This window comes from Canis lupus, chromosome 15 (assembly GCF_011100685.1).
Source record: "Canis lupus familiaris isolate Mischka breed German Shepherd chromosome 15, alternate assembly UU_Cfam_GSD_1.0, whole genome shotgun sequence".
NCBI classification, from domain to species: Eukaryota; Metazoa; Chordata; class Mammalia; order Carnivora; family Canidae; genus Canis; species Canis lupus.
This window is the reverse complement of record NC_049236.1, coordinates 23,541,507-23,551,201: the sequence shown is the minus strand read 5'-3', so window position 1 is coordinate 23,551,201 and position 9,695 is coordinate 23,541,507.

Genomic DNA, 9,695 nt, shown 5'->3' with positions numbered 1-9,695 from the left:
CATTTACCGAGATACATAATCGCAGTTAAACAAGCAGCATGATGATTTGCCCAACCGTGAGTGTCATCAGTGCAAGTGCACCAGATTGCTTGGCGTGTAGTAATGTCATGTTTGCAATTTTTAGTATTGTTGACTCATTAAATAAATGCAATGATCACCATTTTATAACATAGTATTGTTTGGGGATGAGGAGACAGGTTCAGTAACTATGCTGTAAGCTACACAGTATTTTGCTTAAATATTTAGTTAGTTAATTAGTTAGTTAAAATTTTTATTATCCAGAGTTAGATTTAGAGAACCCTGCCTGTTCTGTTACACCTCAATGCCTGTTATATCACCCAAGGAGTCTGGTATGTGCCAAACAACTCTATGAACAGTCAAGAGAGGGTGTAATTTAATGAAACAAGTAAACAGGACACGCTGTCACTTCAAATGGCCACAGCCAGCCAACTTAGAAATACACTTTTTTCTTTTCTACTGATGAAGAACACCACTCTGGGTTGGATTCTATTAGACTCTGTGTTTCCTTTTTCCTGATTTACTTTCACTTTTGCAAGATCACATTCCTAAGTCCCTTCCTAACAACGAGGTCATCAGAGGTAACTTCTGCATCCGTGAACACTTTAAAATGGCTTTAGTTGGCCCTTATGCTTAATTAGATATTTTGGTTGTTTATTAAATTCTGGCTAGCAATCCATTTCCCAACAGAATTTGAAGCTGCTATTTCATTAGATTCTAGCAATCAGTGTTACTGGCAGCATGTTGAGGTTGGTATAATTCTTACTCTTTTGTAAGAACTGTTTTTCTGCCTGAAAACTTTTTAAGATCTTCTCTTTATCCCTGGAATACTGAAATATTCAAAGTGCCTCACTGAAGGTTTGGGGTATTTTCCCCCCATTTTTTTTTATACTAGGTATTGGGTGGGTTCTTTCAATCCTAAAACTCCTGGCTCATTAAAAGCTCTGGAAATTCTCTTCTGATATTTCTTTAGAATTTCCCCCTTGATCACCTTTGTTCTTTTTCTGGAAATTATAATATCTGATGTTAGACCTTCCTCAGAATTTTTTTTTTTTTTTAAGATTTTATTTTTAAGTAATCTCTACCCCTATGCAGGACTCAGATTTCCAACCCTGAGATCAAGAGTCGTATGCTCTCCTGACTGGCCAGCCAGGCACTCCAGAAAGTATTTTTGAGAGTGGTTTTTTGGTTTGGCAATGAGAAATGGTTTTACCATTTAAATTGCATAGTAACCAAAGTTAGCTAAATCTGCAGCACCATGGTTTTTATGCAGTTTGTTTAAAGCACATGACAAGAGAAAAACATATTATAAATATATTATATTGGCAAATATATATTAAAATTTAAACTAATTAATTCTCCAAACCTTTCTGAGTAGATTGAGGGAAGTTTTAATTTAGTGGATAAGAGAACAAACCAAAGCAAGATGACCTGAATTGAAATCCTGACTTCATCACTTTCTAGCCAGGAGACATAAGGCAGGTGACTATCCATCCACTTCAATTTTCATCTTTAAAATGAGGTATCCTAGGGCCTATCCATAAGGTTGTGATGAGGATTGAATTGTTGATAGGTTAAGCTGTATGAAATTTCTGTGTTCAACCTGTTTTTGACCTATGATCTCAGTTTCATATGGTTCAACCCAATATAAAAAGTTCTTGGAGCAAACAGTGCTTGATACATGGTGAAGACTATACAGCATGAGTCTTAGCAATGAGTCAGTTAAGTTAAATGCCATTAGAGTAACAGTTACAGATAATAATTGTTTGGTCAGTTTTGGTAAAAGCCATTTCAGAATGGTTCCCAGAAGTGGAGTAAGTAAGTGACTTTCACCTCTAGGTAACCAATCTTTTTGCAAGTCAGTGGTTTTCAAATTATTTGCTTTTGACAAAATTGAAGGAGGATCTAAATAAGCTATGGGTAAATAGATTAATAACATTATTTTTGGTGATACATTACTGTGCTATTTTTTCTTATAACATAAAGAACTCAAATAATTGAGTGATGCTTCTATTAAAAATGTCATTCCTATCAACAAATTTATGAAAGCATATTTTTTTGTTCTATATAACAATAAGATAGAACATCAATGTATTGATAGACATCAATAGATATGGAATTGATCCTAAATTTGTTGCATTCTAACATTAAGCTATATTAATCTTTGCATATAGTAACTAGTATTTTAAAATTTAAATTTAAAAATAATTTAACCTCAGCCGATTCATTTCTAATTATTTTATATTTGTAATAATATTTTACCTTTTATTATTTTGGATGACATTTATATAATATATTGTTTTTATGAATTGCGTATCATATTAAAATAACTTGATCCAGAAAAATAAATATTAAACCTATAGGACATTTTTAAGAAATTAAGAAATTAAGCTTAATTTATATCTATAATTCTCTTCCATCTGAACAGATAGGCATAAATCAACACTATGTTGCATGAGAAAATGTTCGACTGGGGAATAAGATATCAGTGATGACGCTAATATCTGGGAGTGGCATTTTTTTTTTTTTAAGATTTTATTCATTGAGAGAGAACACATGAGTGGGGGGAGGGGCAAAGGGAGGTGGAGATAATCTCAAGAAGACTCCACGCTGGACACAGAGCCCAACCTGGGGCTTGCAGGACCCTGATATCATGACCTGAGCCAAAATCAAGAGTTGGACACTTAACAGACTGAGCAACCCAGGCGCCCCAAGGAAGTGGCCCTTCTCCAGGCTTTCTTTCTTGGATTTGGTAAACACCATTTCTCCACTGTTAAAGCAAAGAGATGAAAACCCTAGGTTAATAATTTACAATGTGAATAAAGTTCAGCTCTCCTTATTCCCTGAGGTTCTGCTTAGATAAACAGGGTGGGGATAGAGAATAGGGCAATGATAGATAACAGCTGAGCTATTTATTTGTAATCAGCCATCAGAGAGATTATGGCCTCTTAATTATTTTTAGAATTCTTTAGAATGCAGAGAACTGATGCCTCCTTTTTCTCAGTCTTGGGTTTTTAGTTGTTGAACTGAAGTCTATCAACAAGCTATTCGGCTCTATCAATAACCTACTCAACTCAAACAGAATGAAGCACAGATTTTAAAAATTATTTAGTGAAGTTATTGTAAAAACCTTAGAATGCATCCTCAGATCCAAGGAGCCACAAACCCCAACTTGAAGTTCTGTAAGCAGTACACTTTCTAGAATTTAGACAAGTGTCATTTAAATCCTAGGCAGCCTGTGAACTAGACATTCCATCAGAACCACAAAATGTCTATACTACTATTTATAAGACAAATTTCATGGAGATTCATTTAAAAAAATCAAAATAGATAAGCCCATTAGTAAGTTATCTGTTACTTTATCTCGAAATTTCTGGAAAAGTATGAAATAAAATTTTGATTTTACAATCAGCCTTGTAGGGTAAAATTAAGAACAATTTTTAGTGTTTTACTATTAATCAATTCTTTAAAACTGTTACAGAATAAATGTACCAAACTGGAAGAGAAGAAAAGGCACAATCATTCCCATTGACAGTGTATTTTTATAAGCAAGTCCAGCAATCTGGATGAAAAGACTATTTTCCAGTATCCAAATATTTTCTAAAAATGATTATCTAGCAACACTGCTTCTTCTGTTCGTTTTTGGCCACCAGTTTATCTCTAACCTAATCAAGTAGACATCACTGGGGGCTGGGAATAGTCTCCAAGCACATGAAAACAGTGAGCTTAGAAACACATCTCAGTCTTCTACAATGTAGAGATAACAGAGGCCAAGTGTTAAGACGTTCAGCCCAAGCAATGGGCTGAATAAAGTCGCAGAGAACAGTTTGGGAACATGTAAAGGAACCTAGAGAGTTCTCATCAGAATGTTCACTAATCTTGCAGTTTGCAACTTATAGCACATTATCCTCTCAGAGTACTATAATTTAGAATTGATTCTGGTCGCACATGTAGAAAGTCAACGGACTCTAAGGTTTATGTGTGCCTTTTCCTCAATATCTAAACCAATGACTAAATATTACAAACATTCAAGGCAATGCATATATTTATTAACATAATAGTGTTGTCCAGGAGTACAACGTGTTTGTTATTTTCCACATGTCATTTTCTGTTGGATAATAATATCTGATTTACTCAGTGGTCAATCTTCTGGCAATTTCAACATCTGTAATGATCTGAGAAACTGATAGCAAGTGGGAAAGTTCTAACCCACTGAAATACCTGGTATTTTAAGATTCATTCATCTTGTCTACTGGCTAGACCATCAATTCAATATTTTATATAATGAATGGACATTTTCAACAAGCTTGGGTATTTTATTTCTCTGTCCACATCAAAGTAGAAGAACTGAAAGCTTTAAGAATTTATACATTCATTCCATAAACATTTTTTAAAAGAATTTTCCCTGTGCCCAGCCTTGCACTGACAAACTAAAATGTTATATAATAGTTAAATAACAGCAAGAGAGGAGATTGAAAAACAAACATACTCAAGCCAAGCATGAGACTGGTGGCTGTGAAAATGACTCTAAATTGTTAAAATAAAAGCTAAATTGTGCTTATGATTTTTTTTTTTTTTTTGGTGAAAGCAAGTAGAAAGTGTGTTTATTTTAGGAGGATACTTTAAATTTTATATTAATTTTATAGGATTGTAATTTAAATATATATTGTTGAAAATGTGATCTTTAATATGTAATTCATTATATAAAATTCATTTATTGAAGCAATGGATTTCACAACACCAGCAGGTGTATGACAATATTAACAGGCTGTGCCTCACTATTTCTTTAGAAACTTTTAGAATTAAAAAAAAAAAAAAAAAGAAACTTTTAGAATTTATTCTCATAAGAATAATCATTTCCAAAGGCCAGTAGAGAAATTTAATAAGCTTGAGATTAATTATGATTACATTATGTCCCAGAAAATGGACATTATGTAATAAGGTACAGCTAGATTCCCTGGAGAAACCACAGTGGTAATTTCCAATTGGCTATTTCTATTAGATACAGGATAGCACCAAGAAGCTTTGAAAAATTTAATAGCCTCTGTCCTCCCTAGAGGACTCAATCAGTGGATTGAAATGAAATGTTATGCTGGATTTCAAAATAGAATATTCTGAAATATGTACACAAGTTAATATTAGTGGTTATCCAGAAAAGTAACCAAACATTGCACATGCTAAACTAGCCATATAGAATTGCCTGAGTTCATAAGGTCAAGGGCTTCATAAAAATACTGCTGTAGGCAAGTAAATATTTAAATCAAAATTGAAAATACAAGCCTCAGGTCTTATAGCTTATGTATTTTCTGGTCTAAGTTGCATATGCATTATCACATTTTGTGCTCATAAAAAATGCACAGTTTTCAAAAATAAACACAAATGGTCACCACCCATCAAATTATTAACATCCCAGTGAGGTTCAGTTTGGCTAAAAACCAAAATTGGCAGTTTCATATCTAATCTCCTAAAGGAGTTCTTTCTTTTTTGTACCATATATTCATTATTTTAACCTAACAACATACCTCAATACTAGTCATTACCAAAACAGCTATCCATGACCATCCACATGTTTTGAGATGTAAAGTTGACAATTATTTCTGAGCAAATGTTTTATATTTTACTGGCAACTTACTGATTTCTAGGCTTTTTTCAGGAATGGCAGTTTTGAATCAATAATCCTACATTATTATTGTTATGCTTCTATAAAAGCATTCTGTTAACTGTTCTTAGCGTTCCATTACATGTAATTAGAGTTATAAGTGCAAATGAAATGAAACTAAAAATTTGACCAATGTTTGGTTCATCCATTTGTAAAGCAATCAAATAAAACAAAAACCTGCCATCTGCTCTATGTATTCAAAATCCACGTATTTCTAACATGGTCTGTGGTAGTCTTTTGAGGTTATTGTGATTTCCAGAGGAAATATATTAAGCTCATTTTTCATGGCATGTTTCTTTTTTTTTTTTTAATAGCCTGTTTCAAAATATTGTGGACTGTCAGCAACTTCATGATTCTTGATACGTATCAATGTTTCTTTCCATTCCTACTTTTATATTACAAATCTATGGAGGTATTTTAAATAATGAAAATAACTTTTACCCCATTTTCTTGAATGCTCAAAGGAAATTCTTTAAAAATCTCTTCCTTAGGCATAATCACTGAAATCTCAAAAGAATGTGACTTTAGATGTATTACAATTGGGAAAAACAGAGCTTTTAAATAGTAATATTGTATAAAATCACCAGATGGCATCTCCCAGTCCCTATAGACGATTTCTCTTCTCTTGGTAGACAAAACATTTAAAAGAACAAGATAAATTATTCTGTACGGAAAAGGAGCTGTTTCCAAGTACTAACTTTATTTTTGTATCATCCTTTCCTCCCTTGTTAGCTTCTTGCTTCCATTGTTACTGATATTAACAAAAAGAACAAACTATAAATTTTATTACCAAAGAAGTGCCTAGAAGAAACCACTAAAATTCTTTTCTTAAAAATCTCTCCAAGAATATAAAGTCCAGGGTGTGTGTCAAGTGTCTGATGGATGCTCATAATACGACACTGGTACTTCTGACTCAATGCTGACTTCTGTTACAGGAGGCGCAACCCAGAAGGCAAAATTAAATGTGCAATGTCTAAACTGCGTTCACTGATCATTCTTGTTTTCCTCTGAGAACCTCAAGCTGTGGTTTACAAACAGTTTTCTTGCAGAATGTGCTGTGAAATAGCAAACTGATTTTAATTTATCTGTTACCTTGGGGCTTTGTTTACTTTCCTAAATGGAGAAGCAGCAGGATATAAAGAAAGAATTCTGGAAAAGTATACCATCTAGAAGTGTTTCCCAAGATCTTTGCTGTGGTCAAATACGATGTAAAAATAACTGATTCAACAGAAATAAATGTTTTAGTTTATCTGTTTTTTTGAGATCACTCAGGGCTTTTTGTATTCTAATGTGTTTGGTGAATTTCTCAAAAAGAAATATTGGAGAAAAGTGGTACATTTCACCTCAATGCACATATTCTGTTGATTTTTTTTATGAAGATTTGATTTCAAATGAATGTACTTTGGGGAATGTTGGTCTTGTAGAAGCTAATGTTAATCTCTTGTTTTAGACAATTAATTATGAAAGTGTTAATACTATCATTAATGTTATTTTTTTCTTTAAGTGTGATATTATTGAATGAGCAGATTTGGAATATTTTTCTACTTGAATTTCTATTGGGATATAGTGATATGTATGATCATATATTTTCTCAAAGAAAAATGTCTGTTTATGTGAAAAACCTGAGTAAGTCACTGAATTTTTCACATTTCTATATGAGACGTGTTGATGTAAACTATGACATGGCATGGATTGTTCAAGTAGATTTCTTGAAAAATTTTCTCTGAATCATACAGAATGTTAAAGTATGAAGATGTTAATGGAACTATTTAATAAATTTACCCCACTTGCTTTAAGGAAATTCCAAGTTCAAGGAGATAAAGTAAAATGTTCAAGTCTAAGTGTTGGAAGAAAAAAAAAATGGCAAAAACTAAGAAGAAAACGTAATAAACAGGATCCTTGTGGCATAAATAAAAAACTTTTATTTTTCCCCCTTTCTTCTCTTCAAGGAGTCCAAACGTTTCCAGCCTTGGCTCCACTCTGGGTGACATGCTGTAAAGGGCTTCCATTCCCAAGACCACCTCATGGTCCCTGTTAGCTGCTGGAATTTCAGCATTTAGGCATTTGCTCTAAGAACCTAGGAGAGGAGGATGAAAGGATTCTCTTTAAGAGCATTCTCTGAAAGCTGCACACCCTGTTTTCCTTCTATCCCTCATTAGAATTTAGACATATGGTCAAACCTAAAGGCAAGGAAGCCATGTGTCCAGCTAAAAATTGAGAATAAAGTGAAAATAGTGTTTAGGGGATAATTAACAGCCTCTGCCACTCAGGAAGCTAGTTAAAGCAGAGCTTGAAAGTTAATTCAGCTTCTTAGAATTCCTCTTTATTCTTTGTCCATATATTGCACTTGTAAATATACACGGGTTCTGCATTATTAAACTCTTTAAACCTTACTTTGAATCCCCCCTCCTTCTTAAAGCTTTTTCTTACTACCAAACCTCAGTATGATGATTTTTGACTCTGAATTTTCATGTATTCAGTCTACACCACAAGTCTGGGTGGCATTGTATTTTAGACACTTCTGTTTGTATGCAGATTTTTTCTAACTGCATCTCAAGTTTCAAGAGGCCTAAGAGTGTAATGCTGCTACAGGATTGTGACTGGCCCTAGTTTTTTTTTATTTTGGGGATCCAATGACCTTTGAGTCCTCATCCTAGTTTTTTGACTATAACCTTGTTGACCTCTCTTGTTTATAAAAATTCATCCCGCCCCTTAGCTTGTGGCACCACCCACCAACACTTCTCGTGAGTTCCAACTAACATGTTAGTGTTATAACACTGTGTTCCCACAATTCTCAGTAGAAGAGATCTTGAACTTTGACTCCCAGGCAGTGCTCACTTGTAGGATATTTTAATGTAGTCAAAGTTTGCACCCTATTGACCTACAGACCGGATCTGGTTTATAGACAGATTTTGTTTGGCTCATATAAAGTCACTGAAAGAGTAATTTAGTTGCTAACATTTAAAAATCAGATGTCTTGTTAAAAACAGAATTCCTAGGTGCTCTTGAAAAATTCAAAGATCTAGCAACATTGGGCCAACATGCCTACATGCTATTAACGGGCTTCAGCTGAGTAGCTATTACTCAGAAGATATAATGCCATGTGTTCACTAAATCCCATTTCTTTTTCTTCTTTATTTTTTCTTTTTTCTTTTTTTTTTTCTTCTGAGCATCCTGACTTAATTACATTTTGCAATAAATCAGGTGTCACTGTTTGAGTTCAATCAATCCCAGTATAGTTAAAAGTGAATGGATGCTAAAAAAAAATTGCCCATATGATACTCACTGCTCCCTTTCTTAGCCAGTATGTCAGTTTTGTGCAGATGATACAACTGGAAGACTTCAAAGTCATGAGAGACAATGGGGGCACTGCATGGAAGGAGTCTGAATCCCTGAACCTATTATGTGGAACAGAGTTCCCATGTTAATCTTTGCCGTAACATAAGCAATAAATAAACTTTTATTATATTAATCCATTGGAATTTGAGGATTGTTACAGCAGTTAACCTAAACCACTTTTTAAAAAAGTAATCTTCAAAAAAAAAAAAAAAAAAGTAATCTTCACACCCAACATGGGGCTCAAATTCATGGCCCCAAGATCAAAAGTCACATTCTCTACCAACTGAGCCTATCAGGCGCCCCTATTATACCCTCTGTAGACAATGGCAGACCTGTCTATAGTTCACCAGGATCTACACCAATCCCAATTTACCTTCCTGACCCCTGATAAGGAGTTGAATTTTTGACTTAAATTATGCACCTAGAGCAGTCATAGAGTAAATTTTGAGGATAAAGTCTAAAAGGAATTTGGCAAACGGAAGCATTTAAACATTAGTTTACCAAGGCCCGGATTACTTGCCATAAAAAGAACAGTTGAAGGAATTATGAATGTATAGCTTGCAAATTTAGAAAGTATTTTAAACAATCTCCCAATATTTGAAAAAGTTATGCAGTGAGGATTTGAGCTTGCTCCTCATATCTCTGGAGGGCATAATTAGAACCAAATGGATAAAAATAA